Genomic DNA, 15,337 nt, shown 5'->3' with positions numbered 1-15,337 from the left:
CTTCGTACCACAATACAAACGATGAGTCATTAGAGTTATTGTTTTCTTACGTTATCCAAAAATGCTGAAGGTAAAGGCACTTTAAATCGCGATGCGCCAAGCATTAACGCAAGTCTTGCCTCTTGGCAGAGCCTCGTATTTTATGACAGTTCGGTCCATTAACGCCGTAACTTCGCTGCTATCATTCGTTCCCGTTCTAACTGCACCATTTATTCCAGCCTTCCTCCTTCCGAAACAACTTGCTTAGTATAGCAGTGGATCCGCGCTCCCGTGGCCCACGAGCCTCCTTCAGTACGGATAAGCAAGTCCTGGTCTTGTGGCCCGTCCCTTACGCCAACACGACGCCCCTTACCGAAGCGATAGTGGTCGTACAGCCCGTTGTCCTTCCTCCATCAAGACGCTCCTCGAAGGCCGCTTCTGAGGGGGAGCCTCCCCCATCCTAAACCTCTACTCAAGCACGAAGCTTTGTGAGATCGAAGAGGCTCTTCTGCTGGAGTTTACGTATGGCCTGTACCTATTCCAACGTGGACTCAGCCGAAGATAGACGTCACAATCTCCCACGTCGTTCTTGCGAAACGTCCGAGGATGCTCAGAGTCACAGATGGCTCAACTAGCGTCTGCTCTACTGTCCTGCTTCTACTACAAATGATATAACGATCGCAGATCACCTCGCCATGGACCATCAGGTCTCCCCGTTATCTGTTCTTCCCTTCTGCTTCATCAGAATTCTTACCCCCCGGTAGCCTCAGGAAGGTGCCCGGGGAAATGATATGTGCTCAAGCCTCGTTAACTCTTGACCATCGTTAAGTCTTGACCATCATGATCTTCAGCGAGAACGATGTTCCAACTCTTGCAAATAATTTCAGTCTTTTCCCTCGTGCAGTTGGTCTTAAAATAACTGGTTGTAGTTCTTAGTAAAAATTCTATCAATAATCTCTAAGAAAATATATACATAGAAGCAAATCTATGTATACAAACAGACTCATACGTACAAAAAGATTTTCTTTAAACGTTTCTCTGCTTTAATATATCTTCCCCACCTTTGAGCAAATCAGATTAGGCCAAATGGTTATTGTACGTGTGTCCAATAAATACCTTTCTATGGTTATTTAATCGGTCGTTTTGAGAACCATCGCAAACGGTTTGGGAACCACTAGTATGCCACTCAAAGATCATATTCAGGTCTTTACGATGAGACCACTCTTCTATTCATACGTCTTTGCAAGTTCAAGCTGGCCAAGCTTGCTTGCAACACAGCCAGCCTTTCATTATCAACTGCCGGCAGCCTATGAAACCAAGTCAAGGAAAGCTTGATCGTGTTAGCCAGTCAAAAGTGTGACTGTTGGCACCAGACGATATACATCAACATAGTGGAGAAGGGGAGTGATGTTCACAGCAGGTGTTGCATCAATACAGTAAGGGAGGGGGGTGATGTTCAGCAGGCGATACGTCTATACAGCAGGGAAAGGGAGTGACATGCACAAAGCGATGCATCAATACAGTAGGGGAAGGGGAGTGATGGACACCAGGGGATGCATCAATACAGTAGGGAAGGGGAGTGATGGGCACTATGGCATACATCAATACAGTAGGGAAGGGGAGTGATGGGCACTATGGGATGCATTAATACAGTAGGGAAGGGGAGTGATGTTCACCAGGGGATACATCAATACAGTAGGGAAGGGGAGTGATGGCCATCATGGCATACATCAATACAGTAGGGAGGGGAGTGATGGACACCAGGGGATGCATCAATACAGTAGGGAAGGGGAGTGATGGACACCAGGGGATGCATCAATACAGTAGGGGAGGGGATGAGTGTGGATCATGTGAGACATCAACACACAGGGAGAGCTGCAGGAAATACTATAAGAATGTCAGAGGATCATCCATGTTGGAAAGAATCAAATGAGCCAAAAAAAAAAAAAAAATGAACACATAACACATGTGAGCTGAAAACCAACATGGCTGAAGTTCCCGAACACTCTGAATTGTTTCACCATCATGAATAAGACGCAAGCAAGCAGGAGAAACGAAGTAAATTAGAATGAAAGAAATGGCACAGAAACACCTTAAGGAAGACGCAGAAGGAAGGTATTGGGAGGAGGATGGATCACCAATTGTCGACTCCTTCCTTCCTCCTTCCTTCCTTCCTCGGAAGATTTACTTAAACATGACAAACGTCTGTTGGCACCATGGTTGACCTCTTCGGCATGGCGCTAGCCTAGCCTTTTGGGTCAGGTCAAAGGTCAGAACCCTCACACCAGTTAACACACACACACACACACACACACACCTTCCACTTCAAAGGATAACCAATGGACACTATTACTGAATGACCTGTCATGTTATTTTTGGCACAACATGAACCTGAGGCCTCAGTAACGTTGATAGAAATGGAATTACGATCTCGAGCAGGTAAACGCATTAATTATACGTGGTGGTTGTAGGTCATGGTAGTATGGGAGATCGAAACGATGGATTCCAGTATTTTGGTCTTTAAAGGGGTGTACCTGGAGGTCTGATTATATATATATATATATATATATATATATATATATATATATATATATATATATATATATATATATATATATATATATATATATATATTCATATGAGTCCACGGGGAAAATGAAACACGAACTCATAGGAATATATATATATATATATATATATATATATATATATATATATATATATATATATATATATATGTAAAACCATTCGTCCATGTTACTCCCTTAACCATACTACCACAGAACGTGAAAACATTTTCTCACTTCATGCTGAAAATGTTAACTCTGCCAGGTCAGGTTAGGTTAGGTTAGGGTGGTAGTTTAGTTAAGCCATAGTCGCTTTTTAAGATTAGCTTCAGCCAGGAAAACAAGGTGCGGGTTCAAGAGCGCCATTATCATCATACACTCAGTTTCTGAAGACAAAGTCATTTTTGTTTACCTCTCTCTCTCTCTCTCTCTCTAGCGTTCCGAAAGCCAGCAATATATACAGACAACCAGATTACCAAATTGCACCGAGTGGTTAGAGGCAGATGCAATCTGAAATACCCGAGCTCAACAGGACTGTGGTGGTCGGTCCTAAGTTTCTTTGTATTACGTATGAAAATATCTTGAAGTTCGTTATATGAAAGCAACAACTGCCTCACACAAATTCCTTTTCTCTCTCTCTCTCTCTCTCTCTCTCTCTCTCTCTCTCTCTCTCTCTCTCTCTCTCTCTCTCTCTGTCTGAGTTTTTTTAATTTACACCTATTAAAGCCGCTTTTGCTCCTATGATTCCCCGCTTTTGCACTCCAAGTCACTAAACACTGCAGTCCTTTCATCCTCTGGCTGCATTCTACCAATTAAGACTTTAAACAGCTTCTCTGCGCGCCCTTCTATTGTGTGTTGGTGCACAGCCAGCTAGAAACGCCATTTACGTTTATGCTATTCTGGAAATACCAACTTCATATTCGTACACATATCACTTCCCTTTATCTTTGATGCATATGTGTAACTGTAACTCCCTTGATCTCATCTCGAAGCGCAACCCTCCACCTCCTGTTCTGTACTGAAAAAGTCAATTCTACCTTAGGATCGTAACCATCATGTTAAAAAAAGAAAATATGTTTACTGCCCAACATCTTCCAATTAACAGTATACTTGTCTTCAGCATTTACTTACTTCATCGTCAAGGAAACTACTATTGTGAACATGTATCGAAAGGAGATGCCACTCTTAGCCTCCACCCTGCTCATCAATCATATTCAGAGCCCGACTCACGTATATGAGACAGCAAGAGTCATTAAACCAATTCATGGAAGATCATGATGCTATTTGCTATTGACGAGTACCCAGTTCTGGGTATGGTATGTAATGTTGTCCCGATGATCGACCGATCTCAGGTAGTGATGAAAGGCCCTAACAACAACAAAGCTGGGTACATTAGTACAGCTCTCCACCTCTGGCCTGACTACGCACAAGTGCATCGCATCTATTCACAGCCTCAACGTAAAAGTATGATCTCATATATCATAGTGGAATGGGACGTTCTCAAGACAAGTGCATGGGTATATTGCGTGTGCTTGACTGTTCTTCTAACCTCTCAGACGTGTCTTTCTCTGACAGCATGCAGTGGAAACACAACCTGGGTTTTATACAAGAGGCACTCCCACTGAGTACATAGAAAGTCAATCCCTCCTGTGCCTAAAACGGATAACGACTCTTACTTATTACTGCAAACGATCGTATTACAACCTTATTACTGCAGACTATCTTATCATAACTTGTAAGTAAATGTTCTAGTTCTTAGGGTATGAATTTGTCGAGCATACCTGGTAAGTTAGGTGGGAGAGAGGTGATTCAGAAGATGGGCGGCATACACACAGAGCATTAGACTGGAAAGGGACAATGTGGTTCCAGGAGTGTTGAGGATGTGTGGATAACATGTGTCCACTTTGTGGAATTTGTTCGAGAAATATTGAGCGAAATGATATTCGTATGTGTCACTTACGAATCCTGGGAATGTATATGATGAGGTTGATAGAGATGCTTTATGAGAGATGTTACGAATAGATTTTGTGGAAGGAAAGTTACTAGACGCAGTGAGGAGTTTTCATCATAAAAGTAAGGCATGTGAGCGAGGAGGGAGAGAGGAGGTTAAGTTGTTCCACGTGAATGTAGGTCTGCGGCAGGGTTGTGTGTTGTCACCATGGCTGTTTGATCTGTCTACGGATGGTGTGGGGTGAGGGAGGTGAACTCAAAGGGGTTTGGACGAGAGGGGCACGTCTGCCGTCTGTCAGGAGTGGGAGAGTCTGGAAAGTGAGTTAGTTACTGTTTCCTAGTGACAATTCGCTGGCGGCAGTTTACAGTGAGAACTGACAGAAGCTAATTTCTAAGTCTGGGAAAGTGTATGAACGGCGAAAGTTGAGATCACTTGTGAATAATCGATGTTATTAGGTTTAACAGTGGAGACTTCGACACACTGCCTTCCACTATAAGAATCATGAGTTTTGTATAACTGTTCATGTTATGAAATAAAATTTGCATAAGTAATTACTTGGAGTTTATAATTATGAAAATAGATCAATCATGTGTAGTTCAACAGCATGGTAACTAAATGATACGATCATTAACTAACTTAACCTACTTCATATGATTATTCATGTCTTGTCAACACCGCATTCGGAAGTAGAACAAATTCGTTGTCAAATAACGCTCTCTACCATCACCTTAACACCATCTGGGTCGTTTATAATAAGTCAATTGTCCTCGAGAGCCAATTAGACTCAGCCACAGCTAAACCACAGCGAAAGGACATACGAGGTTCACCAAGTCCTTCAAGGCAACACACACACACACACACACACACACACACACACACACACCTACCTATGTGGCTCCTGGTAGTGAAGACATGGTATATCAAAACTCCCTTCCTCCCCTTTGTCTCTTACGGCTAGAGCACAAGGGAGGTCGTCACCTAAGATTTGTGGCGCAACACCTACCTGTAGGGAGAGAGGGGGTCTGTCAACTCCCACCTGTCGGATGGAGGAGTAAATAGCTGGTTTCCTAATTTCCCCCTCCCCCCATGCGATATTTCTGTATGCAAATCGTATTGTCTCTGGCGATCCCTCCTGATGATCATGTATCCAGAAAGGAACAACTCGAGGGATCTGTTACTCGAAGGGTGGATCGAACGAAGGGACAAGACATACACGATGAAGGACAAGTGACCCCACTCCGTCACTGCTGAGCACCGACGCCACGCGTTCCCTCGTCTGTGTCCGGCACCCGACTGGATGCTGGTGGAGAGATGAACCAGCCACGCCAACCGCTGTGTGCTCCATGCTCCTGTGCTGCTGTTCTTTGTGAAGCTGTGTTGCTCTTGCTGTACTTGCTACCTGCTTCTCCTGTAATGTTGCATTTTTTTTTCGTAATGCTGTATTACTGATATACTGTTACCACTCCTATGCTGTTGTTCTTCGTGAAGAAGAACAACTGCATCTCCAACGCTGCTGTTCTTGTTATAATGTTCTTCGTGAGGCTTTGCTACTGTTAATGCTCTTGCATCTTCACGTATCTTCTTCAATACTACTGTTCTTCTTGAAGCTATGCTATCATCACTGTTGCTCCGTCTCTTCGCTGCTGCTCCTGTGCTGCTGTTCTTCATGGAGCTGTGCTACCGTTGCTGCACCAGCCAGATGCTGTGCTATATAATTCCTGCCTATGTTAATGCCGTTACAAATGCTGTGTTAACAGTTGGTGCTGTTGGTCTTGCTACGCTTATGATAACATCAATAACAGAAGTCTGTTACCGTTGAGTGCTTTTACTTCTGTTGATGAGGCGACAAATAATGTTGTTGTTCCTGGATGTTGATGATAGACGAAGCAGCTACTGGCCCTATGTTCTTGCGCTGTTGTCATTCATTATGGCATACTGCTCTTACATATACTGAAGAGGTCTTGGAAGATAACGAAAGCTTGAGATGTTTTAATTCACCCGTAAGCTGCGAATATATATATATATATATATATATATATATATATATATATATATATATATATATATATATATATATATATATGATAAAAGATGAGGTACCAAATACGAATGAAGCAACTATAACTGATTTCTATACAGAGGCAATCATAATCAGGATTAATATGAGGTCAGCACACAAGGAAAACCCAAAGGTAAACCAGAACTTTAGATTATTTTCATAGATGGAGTGTAAAATGGACCATTCTCTTGAAAAGTAACGAGGCAATTATATGAACTGTGGAGTAAGGAACTTTGCCCAAGTTTGAAGACGCCTTCCCCAATTGCTTTGTGACCAATGAACGTAAATGATAGTAATTCACACGGTGATAAAAAGAATAAGAATTTTTATCAAATTTCCTTTACCTTATCTGTGGACTTTCAATCTCAAAGATCATATCAATGAATACTCACTGTAGCATCAAATCTACACGCTGGATATACAATATGTATCACCCCTTTACCAACCCTTCATTATGTACGATTGAAATCTACTCAAAAACTTGGCCGAGGATCATAAACACGCAAGACTTTCTAAGGCTATTGTCAAGACTTGTACTTTTCCTAGAGAAATCGCCCATCTAGGAGGCAAAGAACAGTACCCTCTGGATAATTGAGATCTATCTGGGATGTTATCTATCTAATGCCTAGATAATCGCGGCCACAATTCTACCAGCAATAGCACCTCAGAGATGCTTCTGCTGTTTCCCAGAACGTCTGGTTCCCACCGTGGCCTATTCCGGGGAGAAACCGTGCACTTGCCGGGAGGGAAGTGGTTATATATGAACACAGGGGAAGTGATCAGCTGGTCTAGAGGAGAGATGGTGTGGGTGTTCGATTAAGCCGTTGGACCAGAGAGCTCGCAGTGAATTTCTTCAGAAACACACCAAAGGATCCTAAATTTCAAGCGCACGAGGCCTCAAGTTATGAGAGACGGTCGCCATTCAGCAGCGTACGGTAACTCGTAGAGTTACCAAGCCCCTCTCAATGTCCACTTTTTTAAGTTCCCAGCGCACGAGGCCCCAAGTTATGAGAGACGATCGCCACTCAGCAGTGTATGGTAACTCGTAGAGTTACAAAGGCCCTCTCAATGTCCACTCCTTGTACTTCTGTGATTAAGGCCCCGCCAGTCTCAGGCTCGTATTTGGTCATTCTACCTTCAGCGAGGGAAAGTCTAGAAAGGAGAAAACATGTCATACGAACATGTTCTCAAAGTCTACCTTCCCTACAGATAAGTCGCGATTCTAGCGTCAAAAGAACAACAAAGGTTGTGAAATCATCTTTCAAAGTCGTTCCTCAACACTTCTACTCTTTTCCATTATCCATTTACGTCCTGGCCTCTAAGACCCGTTGCCCCACACCCCTTACCCCCCAAAAAACATAATTTGCTGTACAACTTACAATGTCAAAGTCATCAGGATGAACTAAACTACAACACATTCCCCACAACAGTGAACTCGAGGAACACATGCATAGTGAGTGCGTGTTATGAGAGATATTCACAACACTTGAGGAGGTTGTTAAAGATTTTTTTCGGTTGGATAGATGTAGCTTGACATTGACGACCCTAAAGTCCTTAGCAGTTGATGGGCCTAAAAGCCTAGACAAACAACCAACCACCCAACAGCGAACTACTTCGTCCACCCAACAGCGAACTACTTCGTCCACCCAGCAAAGGAACTACTTCGTCCACCCAGCAACGAACTATTTCGTCCACCCAGCAACGAACTACTTCAATGTTGTCTCAAAGGTACAGGAGGCACCATTCAGATGTTACCATTTGGGACATTTCGATACAACACGTTATCGTGAGTTTTTATGTGAAAAATAATTGGATAAGGTTCTAGCAATTCCAATTCGTAATTGGATAACGTGCAAGATAGTCTATACAAACGACGAATTGCCCAGAGAATTTACTCTCACTTTGAATTACGATAATTCATTAGATGTAAAAAAAAAATAAGAAAATGTAAATATCTGAAAATTCTCGATTTATTCTCCATGATATAATGTGCAATTTTTCCCCCCCTGTATCAACGCTACTGACTGCAGTCTTTTGAGGTAAACTATTTGACACTATTGCTGCAAATATTTGCAGAGTGACTGACTTGAAAACCCATGTATCTCAGACATATTCAACATGACTGTACTCGCTTCCTCCCGCCTTCAGCAAATTACAGAATGTTACAGAACCTTCGTCGAAGCCAACAACCATAAACACATCATCCACTTCAGTTCCATATCTAGTACCGTATCGTCACATGACAATACTGTCCACCAGAATAGCGTTAGACCTGTAATATGAACCTAACAACATGCTAAACTATGCCTTCTTGTTGTTCGGGATAGACAGAGTTTGCGATACGAATTGACAGAGGTAAAAATCCCACACGAACAATGCTACGGACTGCGTCTTGTGGCGATGTAGACTTACGCACAAATCATGCTACAGTGTCCGTCATGAACTGATGGAGGACATGACCACATCATAAACCAAGACAATGCGTACTGCAGTGACGGAGGCTAACGCAAGAACCAAGACAATGCGTACTGCAGTGACGGAGGCTAACGCAAGAACCAGACTACTGCTACTACTACTACGCTTTGCGTCCTGCACTGATAGAGGAGACTGTTGCGTGAATCATGCTACAGTTCTTCATAATGTCTGACTCAACGATAAAGCATTTGTTGTTTAATATATATATAAGGTTTTCATGTGTTCTTGGGAAGGGATTGGGCGTAATCGTCCTAAATGTTCTGGAACCAGGATAAGGTAGTAAGGTATTCGATAATCTTGTATCATTATTGAAGGCTTTGTTTAAGGTATTCGATAATCTTGTATCACTATTGAAGGCTTTGTTTAAGGTATTCGATAATCTTGTATCATTATTGAAGGCTTTGTTTAAGGTATTCGATAATCTTGTATCACTATTGAAGGCTTTGTTTAAGGAGGAAAATGATCTTTCTTAAGATCATATTAAATGTTATTGTTACTGCCAACATTTTCTCTTAGGATGAACTTTTCCTATTCTAATAATTTCTCTGACCTTATCCACTTCATTTCTATTCTTCATATTCGATTTCTTGATCTTAACACTTTCATTTCCTAGGATTGAAAAGTGGATAGTTGGTTCAAAGAGTTATAAAATAATCTTTTTTTTTACGTAGGTAAAAAAAAAAAAAGATTTTTACACCTCAAGAAATACATTTACGAAAACGCGATACAAGACGCCAACTTTAATGGAACCGAATAATGGACATTGAACTTAATACCTACTTAACATCATTAATTCATTCAGCTCCTGTGTTGCCTAGAACGGAAGAAACGTAGTGATCATGCGATACCAGGGGCTTATTTTCCCAGCAAAGGGTGAAGTTGATGATGCGAGAAGAATGAGGGGGGAGAGAGAGAGAGAGAAAACAGCAACGAGAAAAATAGGCCACCCTAGTGAAATACCTGCACCCCATTGCAGGAGTCATGAGAGAACAATATATCTCTGTTCAAATGTTCGCAATAAAAGGCTGTTGACTGACATGCCCTCCGCCAACTACTGTAATGTATTTGTTCATAATGTTCTCTCTGTTCTTTGTGATGATGATGTTGAATACATAAGCCCACTACGCGAGTTGGATTTACTGCATTGCCCTGCTCCTCCTGCCAGGAAGTATTCTGTAGTGTGTGTGCTTGTGTGTGTGTGTGTGTGTGTGTGTGTGTGTGTGTGTGTGTGTGTGTGTGTGTGTGTGTGTCAAGACTTAGAGTACAAGGGAAATTTTCCCGTCGACACAATTAGCAACATAAAGGCTTCCACATTCGTAAGACTTTGTGATCCTCTCATCATCTAAAGCGACTGTTCTCTATAGAATGATTCAACGTCTTTTTAAGAGAGAGATTAAAAAAAAAGCACTTTTAACATACACACACACACACACACACACACACACACACACACACACACACACACACACACCTCGGCCAAGGATACGCGCCATGTCAGTGCCCTTGTCAACCCATTTATAAACGTACAAATCAGAAATGACAGCATTTGAAAAGTAATCGCATTACACTCTGTTTACACCGTTTTCTTCTTGCTTTTGTATAAGTTATACATTTTAGCTCAATTTTCCTCCCCTTCTCTTCCTCCTCCTCCTCCTTAGACACATTCTCTTTCTCGTACTGAACATATTTCCATTCTCAATTTGGACTTGTGTGAGCATTTCGGAATGGTGAAGCAGTGACCAAGTCAAGATTAGTGATGCTAAAACGCAATTTCTCCCTATGTCTCTATCTAAGAATCACTACGTTCCCTTTACTTGATACAAGACAATCATTACAAGTCACCCTGTAATAATGTAAACATGCTGGAGGTTGCCATATCCTCTACTCCATCCTGGGAACAGTAGGAGGCCAATGTGTAGCAGCGGGGAGTTGGTGATGGCTTAAAAGAAAAGACTGCTGAGCGGAATCATATTTTCTTGTGAAGTTGAACTCCATTTTCTTTCTTTTTCTTTTTGTTTTTCAACCAGACAACCCGGTCGTGGGCCAATTAGTCCCTCCTGTTGTCTGTCTTTCTCATGTAAACTCATGTAATAAGAGTATCAAAGTCTGCCTCCCAATAGGCGGGGGTGTTATCATATAGGTGCCGTAATCATTCTCCATTTGAGCAGCTATATCATATCTACTATGCTCTTATCAGGCCTAGTATGGAGTACTGCTCACACACCTGGGGTGGTTCTTTACCTGTCTGGCTATTGACCAGAGTGGACTGAAGAGTCTCTCTCTCTTATTGGCTCTCCGAGCATCACCTCTCTTCAACCATTTCTTTCGCTTCGCCTTGATGCTGCTGCTGCTGCTGCTGCTGCTCTCTCTCTCTCTCTCTCTCTCTCTCTCTCTCTCTCTCTCTCTCTCTCTCTCTCTCTCTCTCTCTCCTTCAGTAGTCACTCCGGCTATTGTTTTCGTGAGGCTTCTGCATATGTTCCTGCCTCCAAGACTTGGACCAGAGGCCCGAATCTGGTACTTGATTCCCCACAGTATATTTGTAGACGCTGGATACTCGAGGATTGATCGGGTTAGGGTACCTTCTCTTTCCCTCAACAGCTAAGCTGTTAAATTCTCTTTCTCCCTATCGTCTTTCTCTCTTCCTATATAACCTTTTGTGCTTTTGAGTCAGACCTATTAACATCTAATGAACTCTGACTGATTTCAGCAAGGTATGTTGTGTCTGAACCATTACGCTGTATGGATTAAAAGTTATGATATTCTATCCATTGAAATATACCAATTTCAACTGATTCGTTACAAGACGCGAGTCAAATAGAAATCCCATTGCTAGTGGAACTCTAGATACGTATGATACGAAAAAAAATAATAATTCACTCGTAAAAGGGAAAATCCTTCCATATAAAATACTCACTCTCAATCAAAAGAGAGAAAACATAGCTCGGGAAAAAAAGAACATCTATATAAACTGCCTTAATTGAAGCAAGTCAAAGTAAAGGTAGTTAGCCAAAGTATAGTTAATGGGAAAGAGTAATGCATTCTGACTATGTGGAATGTTAAGAGAGCCACCAGAGGCAGTAAGGAGGTGTTAATGGGAAGAGTGAGTACAGACTACGTCCAGCAGGCTAAGTGGGTACACAAAACCATACCATTAGGACAGGTTCTAACGTCAAACTTTTGGGCTTCGAAAAAAAATAATATATTATTGTGGCCAGTCGTCATTTTTCGTAGAGGATGATTCAAACCCCATTTTCTTTATTTTTCTCTTTCTTTTTCCAGCAGATTCAAAACCTATCTTTTTTTTTCGTTTTCTTTTTTTTTTTTACAGCAGGTTGCAAATGTTGAGACACGAATGAAAAGCTGACGTGGGTGAGGAATTAGAATCACTAGACATACTACTGTAGCAGAGGAAATGATTGGTATAAGAACTACAACCAAATGCAAGAACTCAAAAAAAAAAAAAAAGGGTGCGAAGCACTGGCGCTTGAGTGGAATTTAAGTCTATTCTTAGTTGACTTCACTGGAGAAAAGGAGGAGAGCGAGAGAATGAACCTCCCAGGAATAAGGGAGATGGAGAGGATGACAGAAATCTGATATTTTGGTAAGACTGAACGAAAAGAAAATAACATAAAGCCCGAGGGAAAGAACGAAATGAAAATGTTTTGTTCATAGTTGAAGCCTCAGGCGCACGGAGGATGATTGCTACACATCACATGTATAAATATATATATATATATATATATAATATATATATATATATATATATATATATATATATATATATATATATATATATATATGTATATATTAGATGTTACTTGTTTACCAAATGGCGTCTTCGCTACGTCTCTTATTTGTATATCAACCAACTTATATATTTCTTTCTTGTATCTCCCCTGATGATGTGATTATTACACGAAAGTGCACTTGGGAACTTATCGTGTTTCATTTCCCCGTGGACTCCTAGGAACATATATATATATATATATATATATATATATATATATATATATATATATATATATATATATATGAAGGGACAAGCTACAGCATGATCTTTTATTTAGCACAAAACGTTCACTCAAAGTTCCAGGAACCAATACTATCTACATTGTCTGGCACAGCATCTTTTTAATCTCTCCACCTTTTGTTTTTTTTTTCGCAAAAGGAAAAGAAGGCTTGAAATAGCTTAGCTCAGATTCTGCAGGGTCTAACGCCACAGTTTTCAACACTCAATTGCAGAAGTTTCTTCTTCTTCTTCTTCTCTCTCTCTCTCTCTCTCTCTCTCTCTCTCTCTCTCTCTCTCTCTCTCCCCAAAGCAAAGATTCCACCTGAATATGTGAATGGAAAATAATGAGCCCATCTGGTAAAAAGTTTTTCCCAATCTATCGGTCGTTCGAACTCGCTGGGATTGTGTTATCTGGTGCCGTATCTGTGAGGTTCCTTCTGTTTGGGAGCCCACTGAGCTTAATTCTCCAGTCATTTGAGACATTTGGCAATATCATTTTAACTGTGATGTTGCTCGTATGTTTAATTATTATTATCATTATCATTACTGTCTCCGATCCTCACTAAAACCATCATCCAAAAGCTCGGGATGAAGCTTAGCTTACCACACTCGCCACCGTCACCTCCTGACACCAAAGATCTCTCGTCCCCGTGTTGCAGCTGGGCACCACGATCTCAACCGAGACCATAAAGTTATGAGAACAACCCATCCCAGCCCTTATGAACGTCATCAACGACCAGTGAATTACATATCAGACTCCAGTCTCGTGTAAAGACTTGCTAACCCCATTCCACTTATTTCTATAGCCTTACTCTATATGACGCGTGGTATTTTTTTCTCCAAATTTCTACTCTCTAGATACAGTTAATTCAATAATCCATTACTGATATTATTCTTATTTTCATTATCATTAGTATTATCAATATCACTATCACCATTATTGAAATTATCTTTATTATTATCATTATTATTATTATCATAACTGACAAACGCATCGTGACTTGCGTTCTGCTTTCATCTGTTTCTACCCGTCTACCATGATGTTGCTTCCTTCTCTCTGTCCCACAGGTGTCATTCTAACCACTGCTCTCGCAAGGTATCTGCATAAGTCCCATCCCTTAAGACCTGGATCCGTGGTACAAGCGTAGCTGCTTCCCACAGTTGATGTAGAGACCAAACAAACGAGAATTGGCCGTTATGATATCTCATCCATTCCCGATGGAACGAAACTGAGAAATTCTCTTCTCTCGTCTTCCGCCTTTCTAAATAACTTTTCTACCCTCAAGAATCGGGTCTGCGAACACATAAGGAGATTGAATTAGTTATCACTATATATACATGTCTTTTTAATGTAATGATTATTAATATACAACCCCCCCCTAACTATATCTTCGAACAGGGCATACTTTTATCCTTGTAAAGTCGGATACTCAATCAGAAATAAGGGAAAGTATAAGCATACACACACACACACACACACACTTTCAGAATTCTCTCTCTCTCTCTCTCTCTCTCTCTCTCTCTCTCTCTCTCTCTCTCTCTCTCTCTCTGCAGACACAATAACGATCTCTAACTCACTCACTCTCTCTCTCTCTCTCTCTCTCTCTCTCTCTCTCTCTCTCTCTCTGAAGACACAATAACGATCTCTAACTCTCTCTCTCTCTCTCTCTCTCTCTCTCTCTCTCTCTCTCTCTCTCTCTCTCTCTCTCCACACACACACACACACACACACAACAGAAACGTCATTATAACCACAAAATCGGATAATTTCTTTCATTGTTAGGCGACAGGACGTTATTGTCCCAAAAATCTTGCAACCAGAAATTATAATAACATCGTCCATATATATATATATATACACATGTTTAGAACAGTACGTAGAATGAAGCTTTAAAAGCCTGTATGTTCTCCAGGAATAGATGTACAAGACTCGCCACGGCACAATTGCTGTCCAGTAAACTTCCCCTAAGTTCAGTAAAGACTAACATAGCATAGCGGTCGCAGTTATTGCATGGTTTGGTCCTGAGTGAAGTGCTGTCGTTATGAGATTGTAATACCGTTTTGTGGTTTCCCTCTTACATCACCAATGATGAACGGGAAGGATGTACGAGTTTCATTTTGTGCGTGATTTGAGACAAGCTTATTCTGTAATCCCTTTTATATCATGAGTTCTAATTGAGTCGATTACAACTTTTGTTTCATTTTGATTAATCTCTTTGTATATATATATATATATATATATATATATATATATATATATATATATATATATATATATATATATATCCCGATGAGTA

At 41.0% G+C, this 15,337-nt stretch overlaps 1 protein-coding gene across 8 annotated transcripts in view; it reads right to left on the bottom strand.

Moving 5' to 3' along the window:
• Positions 1 to 15,337, bottom strand: part of LOC139758810 (putative neural-cadherin 2) — an 831,293-nt gene that overhangs the window by 483,143 nt on the left and 332,813 nt on the right. The window contains exon 1 of one of the 8 annotated variants that reach the window (XM_071680633.1): positions 5,501 to 5,635. The exons of the other annotated variants lie outside the window; for them this stretch is intronic. The gene's annotated coding sequence lies outside the window, so the exon portion shown is untranslated. Of the gene's footprint in view, positions 1 to 5,500; positions 5,636 to 15,337 lie in introns of those variants that run through there. 8 annotated transcript variants of the gene reach the window in all.

The sequence above is a fragment of the Panulirus ornatus genome, chromosome 31, assembly GCF_036320965.1.
Source record: "Panulirus ornatus isolate Po-2019 chromosome 31, ASM3632096v1, whole genome shotgun sequence".
In the NCBI taxonomy this organism is placed as follows: Eukaryota; Metazoa; Arthropoda; class Malacostraca; order Decapoda; family Palinuridae; genus Panulirus; species Panulirus ornatus.
This window is presented reverse-complemented; position numbering and strand designations above follow the sequence as displayed.